Source organism: Alosa sapidissima, chromosome 6 (assembly GCF_018492685.1).
Source record: "Alosa sapidissima isolate fAloSap1 chromosome 6, fAloSap1.pri, whole genome shotgun sequence".
NCBI classification, from domain to species: Eukaryota; Metazoa; Chordata; class Actinopteri; order Clupeiformes; family Clupeidae; genus Alosa; species Alosa sapidissima.
Genome location: NC_055962.1, coordinates 20,417,474 through 20,429,846, shown reverse-complemented (window position 1 = coordinate 20,429,846; position 12,373 = coordinate 20,417,474).

Sequence of the window (12,373 nt, the reverse complement as noted above, 5' to 3'; positions counted from 1 at the left end):
GAATCAATCCCGGGCATAATTTGAGGATTTATGGTAGCCTATCTCCTGCTCAACATGACATTAGCTGTTATGTTTATTGATAACAAACTCAACTAGCCTACTGATCAACTCATTTTCACTAGCCTAACTATTAAATACAAGTATATAGGCCTACCCAAAGTTTTTGTTCTAAGACATTTATTTAAAACATAATTTCAAGACACGAATTGGATACTTCAGTTACCTTGGTGCATAAAACCCAGAGAGTAGGCTACCACACCCCAGAGTGATGGGCCTTTCTTACGCGTTCAGTGTGGGGTATAAACAAGCTGAGAATTTAGCGGTGTCACGTCTGGCTGTCACAGACATGGGGAGCTCTTTGAAGCTTGGAATAATGTGGTACAGTTACTACAGTAACAGTATTTTATTTGACTTATGTAATATATTTTTTTTTCAATTTTATAAATGCTTTGTTTAAATGCTGTTGGAACAAATAGTAGTTGATTATAAAGGCAAATTGCTGTTGCAATTTTCTGTGTGTTCTGGACTGGTAACTTGTTAAGCCAACATGTTCTAACATTGCACAAATATTAACTGCAGACACATAGTGGAGAGTTGATTTGGTTTATACCAGACAATTTAGGTACTGTAGGCCTAACTAGGCTATTTGATTATGTAGTCTATGTTTGGATCATAGGCATGATGATTCATTCATGGCTTCATAAAATATCAACATCATGTTGCTTTTAGAGTATTCTACCATTGGCCCAAGTAGTGTAAAATAAATCTAAAAAAATTAAATAAAAGTAGAATTGCACATAGCAAGAAGCTGGTCCGAAGGCAGATCTGGCGTTGTGCTCATCTCACAGTTTTGACCATTTTAATCAAAAAATATTTTGAAAACAATCAATGGTATTATCTTAATATTCTGGCAAGTTTAAAATATGATGGTCGAAAGTGGGCCAGAGGTGGCGATCCGATATCTGGAAATCTGATCTCACTATGGGTTTGTGTTCACAATTTGGTCCCCCTCACTTTCAAAATATCTCCTGCGCCCCTGCTATAGTGTACAGCAAAATGGATTATATCTTGCGTCTACGTGCATGAGAGATGAATGGAATAAAAAAACAGACACATTTTGCCAGAATTCTGTTTTTATCGAAAGTTTGTACAGTAGCTAGTTCATTTATCACAAGCAATACAAGTTAACTCTTGTCCTCTGAAATACGATAAAATACCATTAAACTCTTTGTAGATTTGTCCTTGGCATATGTTATTTGAATACAATGTAACAGCCATGGACATACGTTTGTAAATTCCAAACAGACTACATAATTTTCCCCTGTGTGAGATCCATTTGACAACATGGTAACAACAAGTCCTCATCATAAAAGACAGCTTGTTGTCTTGGAAATGAAAATCTCATTATGTCTTATGTTTCACACAAAGTGGGCACCCCACTTTGCTTTATGACTTAAAGCAGTGTTTCTCAAAGTGTGGTCCGGGGACCACTGGTGGTCCGCAAGCTATCCCAAGTGGTCCGCGGGCCGACGTGGTAAAATATAATATACTGTAGATGAGTTGTTTGCAATATTAAACCAACTTATATGTAAATCCAAACAGTTCTGCAACACTGTGTAAGCTACGCCAGTTTAAATCATCTGAGTCCTCTGACACAATAAGCAAGGTGCCAAGACAATAAGCAAGGTTGTTCAGTGATATGTCTATTGTGTAATATACTGTTGAAGTAGGTCTACTGTTTTTTATTTTTTAGCTAGGTGGTCCGTGAGGTTTCTATTTATTGGTTAAGTGGTCCTTGGTCTGAAAAAGTTTGAGAAACACTGACTTAAAATCTCAGTTTTTTCCTCTTTATTTAATTTTCAAGAATTACAAATTGCCTTGAGGTTCCTTATGGAACGCATGTGTGCCAGTGACCTTGGAGGAAAGCTGCTAAACAGAGTCAGTGAAGATGACATCAGTCTCTTCCTGCTTATCTTGTCTTTCTCAGCCCTGTCTGCACTCCTCCTGCACCGGTGGCAGGTGTGAGAGGTCCTGTCGTCAGGCAGGCAGATGAGGACAGATGACAGTCGGATGCTGGCCCTTTCCTTCCGACTGGGTTAAGGAGATAGGCTCAGGGTCATCTCCCCACTTCGGGGGCTGTGGGTGTGGGGAGGTTTGGGACACCAGTGGTCAGCTAGTCACCGGCATCCTCCACCTGTGCCACCGCCACGGCACTTCCCTTCCCGCAGACATCATTTCCTGGAGGCCGCTCAGCAGCTTCCCAGAGAGATGCAGCCAGATGCGGGAGGGGAGGGGAGGGGAGGGGAGGGGAGAGACAATACAGGCCCACCCTGGGAGTGCCCCCTATAACAGACAGCAGGAAGGAAGCTGGAGTGGAGTGGATGCACCACTCATGATGTCTCATCCCAGCGTCAAGCCCCTGCACAGGAGTCAGTGGACGGGACGAGTGGGGCTGGGGGGAGGGTCAGGGTTGCGGATGTCACGTCTTCAAAACAAACATGCACTTTATCCATGTTCAGTCCCTGCCATTAGGTGTGTTACTCGCACAATAAACAAACATAGATGCCTTATTTATTTATGTCATTTTTCTTTTTTTAGCTATGATAAACTCCAGATAAAAGTCCAGTTGATTTTGGATGCAGCACTCAACTAAAGTAAAGAAATAGAAAGTCAATTGGATAGGGTTTATTACACAAGCATGAAATGTTCGTGACTTCTTTATTTTCTGTCAGGCTACCTTGAGTCAAACCGCAGCCAACTCACACAGCTTTACTGTGAAAAAACAAAACATCATTTCACGCTCCTCGTGCTTCTCCAAACAAGCCTTTGGTTGCCAGGGGTAACCGCAAGCCAGGAGAAAGTTTATTATCTTGCCCGGGTTCTCTATCCGCACCTTGAGCTCTGACCGTGGGTGAAGCGGCAGGTCGTGCCTTTGAGCGCTGTTCCGACATCAAGACGAAACACGTTCTCGGCGTCGCACGGCCAATCACGAGGGTGAAGTGTCAACTTGACGGCATTCTTTCAGGGCAAGGTGTCATTCGTTTGGCTTGCTTGTGTATGCATGAATGGGCATAAATTCTCACCTGACCCCCCCGGGGCTAAAGAGGCCACCTGCCTCCCCTGAGGGGGCAAATACGTGACGGGTGTCGAGAGAAGAAAGAAGGAAGAAAAAGGAACGTCAAAACAAAACACCAACATCCACGCGGCTTCCGTTGTCAAAACAACGATGACTCGCCATCGCACACTCCAGCCCCCCCCCCCCCCCCTTAACAGGAAGTGAGACGTACCTTCCTGTCCCAGTCCTCCAGGGCAAAAAATAGCCGCCACGCTCCGCAAGTCAGGGAAGCTGCTGACTGCTCATCCCAAGGAAGTATTGTCCCATCTGCTATTTTTAACTTCAACATTCGTAGTAGTTTTTAAAATGGCCACCTGACCTTTGACCCCTCACGCTGACCTCAGGGGCTGGCTTGGGTTGTGAGGGGTAACAGGGGGGTTGTGTGTTACTAAATCTGGCGAGTGAACACTAAAAATGGCCTGGGAATTCAACTGGGGGATTTTTTCAGGGGGCGGCAGCCTCGCTCCCTCCTCAAGTTGGTTACTCACAGAGTGACGCCGTCAGCGAGCTGGGAGATGACGGGAAGACGGCAGAGTTTCTCGTGAGAATCCCGCGTCCTGTCCTGCCCGCGGACTAGCCTGGAGAGTGCTGTGAATGTGTGTCCTGCAGTCCGGCGGTGTTGGGGTCACTCTGTGAGAAACAGATAATTGGCGAGAGCAGCAGACCTTCTCCTTCATCACAACCTGGGCTTTTTGCTGTTGTTGTTGTTATTGTTGTTGCTGCTGTTCCACTTCTCTGTGCTGTGTTCTCACCCCATGTGTTATTGTGACCCAGCGCTCACCCACACTAGGCACACTGACCTTTCCTCCAGACACTCCATCTCCGTGACAGAGATTAGACTGCCTACTGAGAGTTCTGACTCGGTGATCACTGCCGTGTCCACTCTAACTAAAATAGTCAACCCACACACAAACACAATGTCATTACATTATTAATTACACCATAGTGTTTACTATGATTATTACAAATATATAAACCAATAATTACAATATCAAGTCATTTTACATACAAAGAGAAGAGAATGATTAATTTTTGGTCACGACTAGGAGAAAGTGGGATTTCCAGTTGAAGGGAAAATGTATAAAGCTACAACTAGAAAACTACAACCACAGAAGACAAAGTAGTCAGAGTGTGTGTGTGTGTCTGAGACTACACTTTTATCAAAAGGATGGGTCATAGGAGCAGGTCAGGACATCAGACATTAACTGAACTCCATCAGCGTCAGCGCCAAACACACACACACACACACACACACACAGGCATCACACCCAGCAGCTCCGTCTGGCTGCGGGAGGAGGACCGCACTCTCCCAGCAGGCCGCGTGAGTATCCCCGGGAGAGAGGTTAGCGCGGGGGCAGGTGAAACATGATCCCCCCTCCCGGCGACGTGACTGCACCTCAAAAGGGTCCCACCACCTTGAAGTGAATGACCTCAGCTGCTGCGACCGTAACCAGAGTTCAGAGCAAAGACGAGAAAGACAGACAAAGAGAGAGAAAGAGAAAGAAAGAGTGTGTGAGAGAGAGAGACAGAAAGAGAAAAGAAGGATAGAGAGGGATCTGTCTGTCCCCGTGTGGGAGTCCATGTGGAAGGAGGGGTGTAGCTAGGGCTGTGAAAGCGTACGCTGCTTTATTCTTCTCCTCCTCCTGTCCTCTACTCTTTCCTCCTCCTCTTCCTTCTCCTCCTCTTCTTCACCCTCTCTTTTCTTCATCTGCTCCCTCTCTTCTCTGGGGAAGCAGTGGGAAGAAAAGGACATTGTAATTCACGGGCGCCTGGCTTTGATAGTGGGCACTGTATGATCCCACGTGTATGTCTGTGTGTGTGTGTGTGTCTTTTTCTGTATGTATGTGTGTGCGTGTCTGTGTGTGTGTGTGTATGTGTGTGTGCGTGTCTGTGTGTGTGTGTGTGTCCTGGCTTTGATACCGGTCCCCCTGGAGGTGCCAGGAGTGAGGGGGGAGGCTGGGAGCTCCCCTGTGAAGCGTTCAGCGCACTGCCAGGGGGAGGGTGGATCTTGGCATGCTCCGTAAAACGGATTCTCAGCGCGCTGTGAAATGCAGCGGGCAAGGAAAGAGTTTTGTGTTCTCTCAAAACACATTAGAATGGAAATGATAGATAGAGCATCGATCTGTTCCAAAAAAGTAATGAGATCAGAAATTGCCCATTTAGCTAATGAAGCCTTTAAAATGGGTTCAAAAAGTTATGAAGACATTATTCAGTATATGAATAATGACTACCGTACTTGAGTGAAAACTAATGCCATCATGAACTGTGCCATTATATTTCTCTTAAATAAAACAATTCGACATTTGATCGTTAAAATAATTGGAATCTGACCGATCAGAAGCAAAACATTTTTTAAGCACCGTGTGCACAGTGTATAGGCCTTGTTGATCGGCATTACGTAAACAGGAAGCGGGATTGTTTTTGTGTTTATCTGAGGCGTGACGGGACATTTAACCCCGCGTTTGGCAGGACGAACTGGCCCATTGAGGAGCCCTGCAGGGGGCCGTGCCGCTCAGCGGGTAGCGGCTAACCCTGGGAATGCTTTGGGGTTAACACTGTCACCATGGCGCGCTGGCCCATAAGCTTTGTTCCTGCTCGGCGTCAGCCCTCATCTTCATCGTCATACTTAACGCTGCGGCATTTGAGCCCTGTGTCTAATTGTCACCCCATCACTGCATCAAGTTTTACAATGCCTATAATGATTTGGCAGGCACTAAACGCTTATGAGTAATGATTCAATGATTCCTGTAAGTGCGATGTCTATGAGGGCGTCGATTACATGTTTCTTTTGATATGTGATCATTCTCAAACTGTAACATACATTAAGCATTCATGTGCTTGTTATTTCCATAGCAATAAGTGTCACTAAGGTCCCAGGCACAGGAGGGAGTTCTGTTCACGTCCGTTTTGTGGACTTGCATACCTTAAATGTATAATACTGTCAGACATACATTCTGTCTTTAAAATGTTACCAAATACAAAGTATTTGTTTTATAGTAAACTGTGGAACCATAATTAAGTATCTATACATGTTGAGTCAATGACAGAAAAGGCTTAGAGCAACACACAATAAAAACAAATGAAAAGTCCATAGCCAACGCTTCACAATATAGTTTGCATCAGAATCACCCCGAGACACCCAGGCTACAAATCCTCACCTTCCACTGACCTGGGATGCATGTCCACACATGTCCGCCTGCATGGTAATGAGCACTGTTGGAAGAGCTCGCTGTCTCCAGAACAGTTCTGTCCACTGCCGCTCTGCAGCGGAGTGGCATAATGTGTACTTAAGGTTTATAACTCTGTGCTTAGTGTGGCATTAGGCCGTGTGCCAGGGCATTATTTGGCCCGCTGGTGGTGTGAATTATGGGATGCTAATGACAAAGTCCCTGGTATAATAGCAAGCGTGGTGTTTCAAGTGGTTGGTCGTCCTTTGTGGGTTCTAGAGAAATTTGCTCGTCAAATGGTTTGTGGTGTTCCTTGGCTCCCAATGTCTGGGCATTGCAAGGCTGCAGAAATTAGTTATTTCCATTGTAAAGGGAAAAGGAGTCAATAAAAACATCAACAACACAAAACACTGGTGCACTGCTATCTGCAACAAAGCACCAATCTGTTTCTGCACACACAACATTTATTCAAGTTTGAGTGCAGTCACAATGCATTAGGATGTTGAAATATCCGAGCGCATTGTTTTGTTTTGTTTTTCTTTGCTTTACTCTCCTTTGAATAGTTTGACCCGACGCTTCCTATGGGACCGAGTGGCGGATGGACAAACGGCTGGACGGGCGTGCCGTGGCGTGGCGTGGCGTGGCGTGGCGTGGCGTGGTGTGCCGTGGCGTGGTGTGGCGTGGCGTGGTGTGGCGTGGCGCTGGCACCCGACTCTCCCTTTTTACTGTCGCATGTAACTCTACCGCAACCAGCCAGCCCCTGACCCACTTCCCTTCAGCTCTGGCTTTCTCACACACACACACACACACCCACACACACACACACACACACATACACACATACATACACACACAAACAAACACACACACACACACACACACACATACACACGGCAGAGACAGACAGAGAGAGAGGGAGACGGGTAGGGAGGGAGAAAGAGAGCCAGACAGAGGGAGAAAGCAAAAGAGAGAAGGAGAGAGAGAGAGCGAGTCTGACAGAGAGGGGTAGGTTGGGAAATAAAAGCGATAGAATGAGAGTGAAAAAGGAGGAGAAGGGATAGACAGAGAGAGAGGTAAAGAGAGACTAAGTGAGTAAGGTGAGGGAACAGTAGCAGACAGAAGCTAGAGAGAGCAAGAGAAAGTGTAGGAGAAGAAGAGAGAGAGAACACACACAAGCACACATACGCTCGCTCTCTCTCACACACAGACGCACACACTCATGCACACACACACTCAGACAAATACACACACACACACGCACACACACACACTCACACACTCACGCACGCACACACACACACGCACACACACACACACACACTCCCTGGCTCCTGTCGTCTGCTCCCACGCCCCGCGCCTCCTCCCTGGCTGATGGATCACCCTGTTCCCAGCGTTGTGCCAGCTCCCCTGGGGGTTTGCCCGGCACACACACATACGCACGCACACACACACACACACACACACACACCCCGCCTGCACGGACTCCATGGTGCCGCTTTGCCACCTCCTCTCTCCTCTACCTCCTTCATCTTTCTCCTCCTCCCACTCAAAGCAGTTATGCCCACTCTCTTTCACTTGCTCTCTCACTCTCTTTTTCTCTCTCTTTCTCTCTCTCTCTCTCTCTGTCTCTCTCTCTGTCTGCCTGGTGGCCACTACCACCTGTGGCGTTAACACACTGTGCTATCTGTCTCAGGGGCTGTGCTGCTGCGCTGGGGATGGTTTTGATCTGTTTGCTGTCTAATGGTCAGTGGGCCACAGTCTTGTTTTCTTTTCTTTTTCACCTCTCCCTCTATCTCTCTCTCTCTCTCTATCTCTCTCTCTATCTCTCCCTCTATCTCTCCCTCTATCTCTCTCTATCTCTCTCTACATGGATTTCCCTTAGTTCACTATCTTTCTCTTTTTTTCCTCATTTTCTCTGAACCCCCCATTGAAAGAAAGAAAGAAAGAAAGAAAGAAAGAAAGAAAGAAAGAAAAGATAATGGAAGAAATACTATCAAAAGAAAGGGATGAGAAATAAAAGAAAGAGAAAGTAAAAAGGAATAAGAGACAGAGTGAAAGAAAAAAAGAAAGGAAGAGAGAGAGAGAGAGAGAGAGAGAGAGAGGAGTGGGGAGTGTGTGGGGATGTGGCTAGGCTGGGCTCTGCCCTGAGAGTAGCCTGGGAACAGGACATTCAGAAGCACTCCAGGGCACGGGAAGGGGGGTGTTGCATCTCAGGTCAGGATGATTTAGTTGTAGAGCATGTGATGAAAGCTGTGTGTGTGTATGTGTGTGTGTGTGTATGTGAATGCAAGTGTGTGTATTTATGTGTGTGTGTGAGAGAGAGAGAAAGAAAGTGAGACAGAGAATGTGTGTGTGTGAGAGAGAGAGAACAAAAGAGAGTGTGTGTATGTGTGTGTGTGTGTGTGTGCGTGTGCGTGCGTGCACGTGCGTATGTATGTGTATGTGTGTCCTTGTGTTTGTATGTGTGTTGAGTATGTCTATGTTTGTGAGTGTGTGCACACTGTGTGTGCGTGTGCCTGTGTGTGTGTGTGCGTGTGTGCGTGTGTGTGTGTGTCCAAATGTAGCCTTGACTTTGAATCAGACCCTGCCGTCACATTTGAGTGGTGGCAGTCGCCTGGGAAGCCTGGATCATTGGGCAAAACCCCCTCAAGCACTTTCTCTCTCTCCCTCACCCTCACCCTCTTTCTCTCCCTTGTTTCTTTTTTTCACTTCCTCCATCTTTCTTTACTCTTCCTCTCTCTTGTGGAATCTCTGTGGGAGTGTTACAGGGTTCTGAGGACAACTTTCATCTTTAAACTGTTGGTGCGTTCCATCTGTCAACATCACACTTCTTTAGAGAGCAAGGGTACGATAGCGGATGAAGGAGTGTAAGAGAGAGAGAGAGAGAGAGAGAGAGAGAGAGAGAGAGAGAGGAAGAGACTGAGTGTTGGATAGAGAGAGAGAGAAGAAGAGGCAGAGTGTGTTGGAGAGAGAGAGTTAGAACGAGAACCAGAGTAAGAAAGACATACAGGAAAAAAAGAAAAAAGAAAACGGCAATTTTACGAGCCAAAAAACACAACAAGTAATATTCCAATTTCAGGATCACTGATCAGCAGCTATGTTGTGGCAGACGGAGTCACAACATGTCCGAGATAAGCAGGATTAAGACTAGCAAGTCATGAGGCTGAGGTGGTGGTGGCGGGTTTTTTTTTTTTTTTAAACAGTCCTACACAGATGACCTCCGCCCATATCTCTGCCTAAGTGACAACTCCAATGCAGAGAGCCGCCACTAAGACGGCTAATTGGAATGTATTTGATGTGTTTTGGTGCGAGGTGCTTTTGAACTCGCACGTGACAACGGTTCAGATGGTGTCAGTACAGCTGGAACAAAATGCACTGAAGGAAAAAAATATATATACCAAGAGGACAAAACCAACTGAGCACAGAAGCCAACGCACACACACACACACACACACACACACACACACACACACACACACACACACATGCACGCGCACATGTATAGAAAAGGTCTTTACGTTAAGAGCTGTGATATAGAAGTACACTTTTGTCAACCAAAAATCAATTATTCTCATTGTTTACACATCAATTTGTCACAGTTATTTGAATACAACTATTAACATTAGGAATACTACTTTCTTTACTTTCTGATTTGAACGTTTATTGTAATTCATTTGCCAATGATGATGACACAAGCTCAATTTGTATGACAACGATGTCCCAACCCAGATGACTAATAAACTTAAGGGATATGAGTCGTACAGTGGGGGACTGTGGCAACGAAAATGCCTGTCCTCTTTGTTGTCGCTGAGTACGTGCAGTGGCTTTTCCTTTGGTATGGCCCAAATTAGGCCATTAAAATAATCACAGCCGACTTATCTTATTGATAAAACAAACCTCTTTATCACTTCACAGACTCAGGGTGGAACCACCTTTGACCTAACATAATTTGAGTTTCTCAATGGCAATGCCAAAACACAGATAACTGTGTACAAACCTCTTTGGCTTAAAACAAAACATTTTGCAGCATGCTTCTCATGCAGAACATAAAGGGACGGTAGTGTTCATTTCAGAGGCATTTTAGAGACATGAACACAAATATGAATATGAATGAATACAAGAAAAAATATAGTGAGACAATACTATATGCTTAGTGAATGCTGTTACACACTTAAAACGAATGTGTTAGAAACAGCACAAACTGTGTCCTCTATATCTGGACTTAAAGATGTGTTGAAAACAATACAAGTTGTGTTATTTTCAACACATTCGTTTTAAGACTGTAAGTGCATGGGAAGTCACCAGTCTTTACAAAAAATGGTAGAGGGGGTTTTCCCAGCATGTGAAAATGTGTTTAAATATTGGATAGATGTGTTGATGTTCCCACACAGCCAGGGAGATGGGAAAGACAGGTTATGCTTTACGTTTCGTGTGACTGCATTGTCTCATTTTCAACCTATTTGAAAAAGGAAACATAGTTAAAGAATACCACTGCATCCTCCCAAACAAACCCGTCACCCCCCCCCACACACACACACACACACACACACACACACACAAACAGAGAGAGAGTGCTAGCCCTGATCTGCTCAGTGCTCTCTCACTCTCTCTCTCCCCCACACGCACACACACACACACACACATGCACACACACACACACGCTCACAGACAATATGAGGGAAATATGTTTGCACTATATCCTGTTCGCATAGTGCTCACTGGAGCAAAGCCAGGGGAGGTTAAAGCAATGGGAAACAACCCCCTCACCCTCACACCCACAGTCAAACACCACCACTCCATCGCACCCCACTCCCACCCCACCTTGCTCCCACCCTCCCCTCCCCTGGGCCTGAGCAGTCCAAGGCCCTTGTCACAGTGTTGGAGCTGGCATGGAGAGGTTATATTTAGACCCCAGACAACCAGAAAAAATGAGAGAGAAAGAGTGGGAGAGAAACTGTGTGTGTGTGTGTGTTTGTGTGTTTGTGTGTGTGTGTCTGTGTGTGTGTTAAAGAGAAACTGAGAGAGAAAAGGAAGAGAACAACTGTGTGTGTGTGTGTGTGTGTGTGTGTGTGTGTGCGTGTGTGTTTGTGCGTGCGTGTGTGTGTGTGTGTCAGTGAGAGACTGCAAGAGAGAGAGAGAGAGAGAAAGAAAGGGAGAGAGGAGGAAAGGGGGCCAGTCACTTAATAAATAAAGAGGCCAGAGCCTGAGAACGTCGGCGAGGCTGACCAAGGAAAACAATCGGCGAGTCAACACACGGACCGGCCTGAGAAAACAAACAGAGCTGATGAGAACGCCGCTGCTCCTGAAAGGCTCATTAGCAGCCAGATGCACAGTCACACACACACACACGCTCATGCACACACACACACACACACCCATACAAACACACACACACGCTCTCTCTCATGCACTCTCATATGCACACTCACAGTGGTCCCCAAGCTCCTTCTTTCTCTCTCTCTCTCTCTCTCTCTCTAACACACACACACACACACACAGATGCCCTCCGGCTCTCTCTCAACATAACTTCCCCACACACTGCATGGTTGCCCAGCGGCACCCCCCCCCCCCCCCCCCTCGCCACACTTGCCCTGCACCGCTTCCGACAGCAATCTATGTTTTATAAACGCCCTATAGGTGCTGCACTGGGTGATTTTTTACTGGACGTTTTACTTTGTTTCTCCCTCTCTTGCACTCTCTCTCTCACTTTATCTCTCTCTCTTTCTCTCTCTTGCACTCATGCAATCATCCTCACCGGCTTCATTCCTTCACTGTTCTCTCTCTCTCTCTCACACTCTCTCTCTCTCTACCCATGTCTTTCCTTGCTCATTTCAATCAAATGTAGTCTAATGGTTATAGAGCCTACATGCATTAGTTAGCATTCTGTCTCTGCTGACACACTACATTTTAAAATTACTCACAGTTTGATACCTAATGCATGTCAAGATTCAAACCACATTTTAAAGACATAAGGCCCAACAGTTACTGTGAATTTTGAAAACAATTTCACAAAATAGTGTTATTCAGAACTGACGATATACATAAAAAATGACAACACCACAATATTGGTTGGTAAACCTAAGAAGTATTG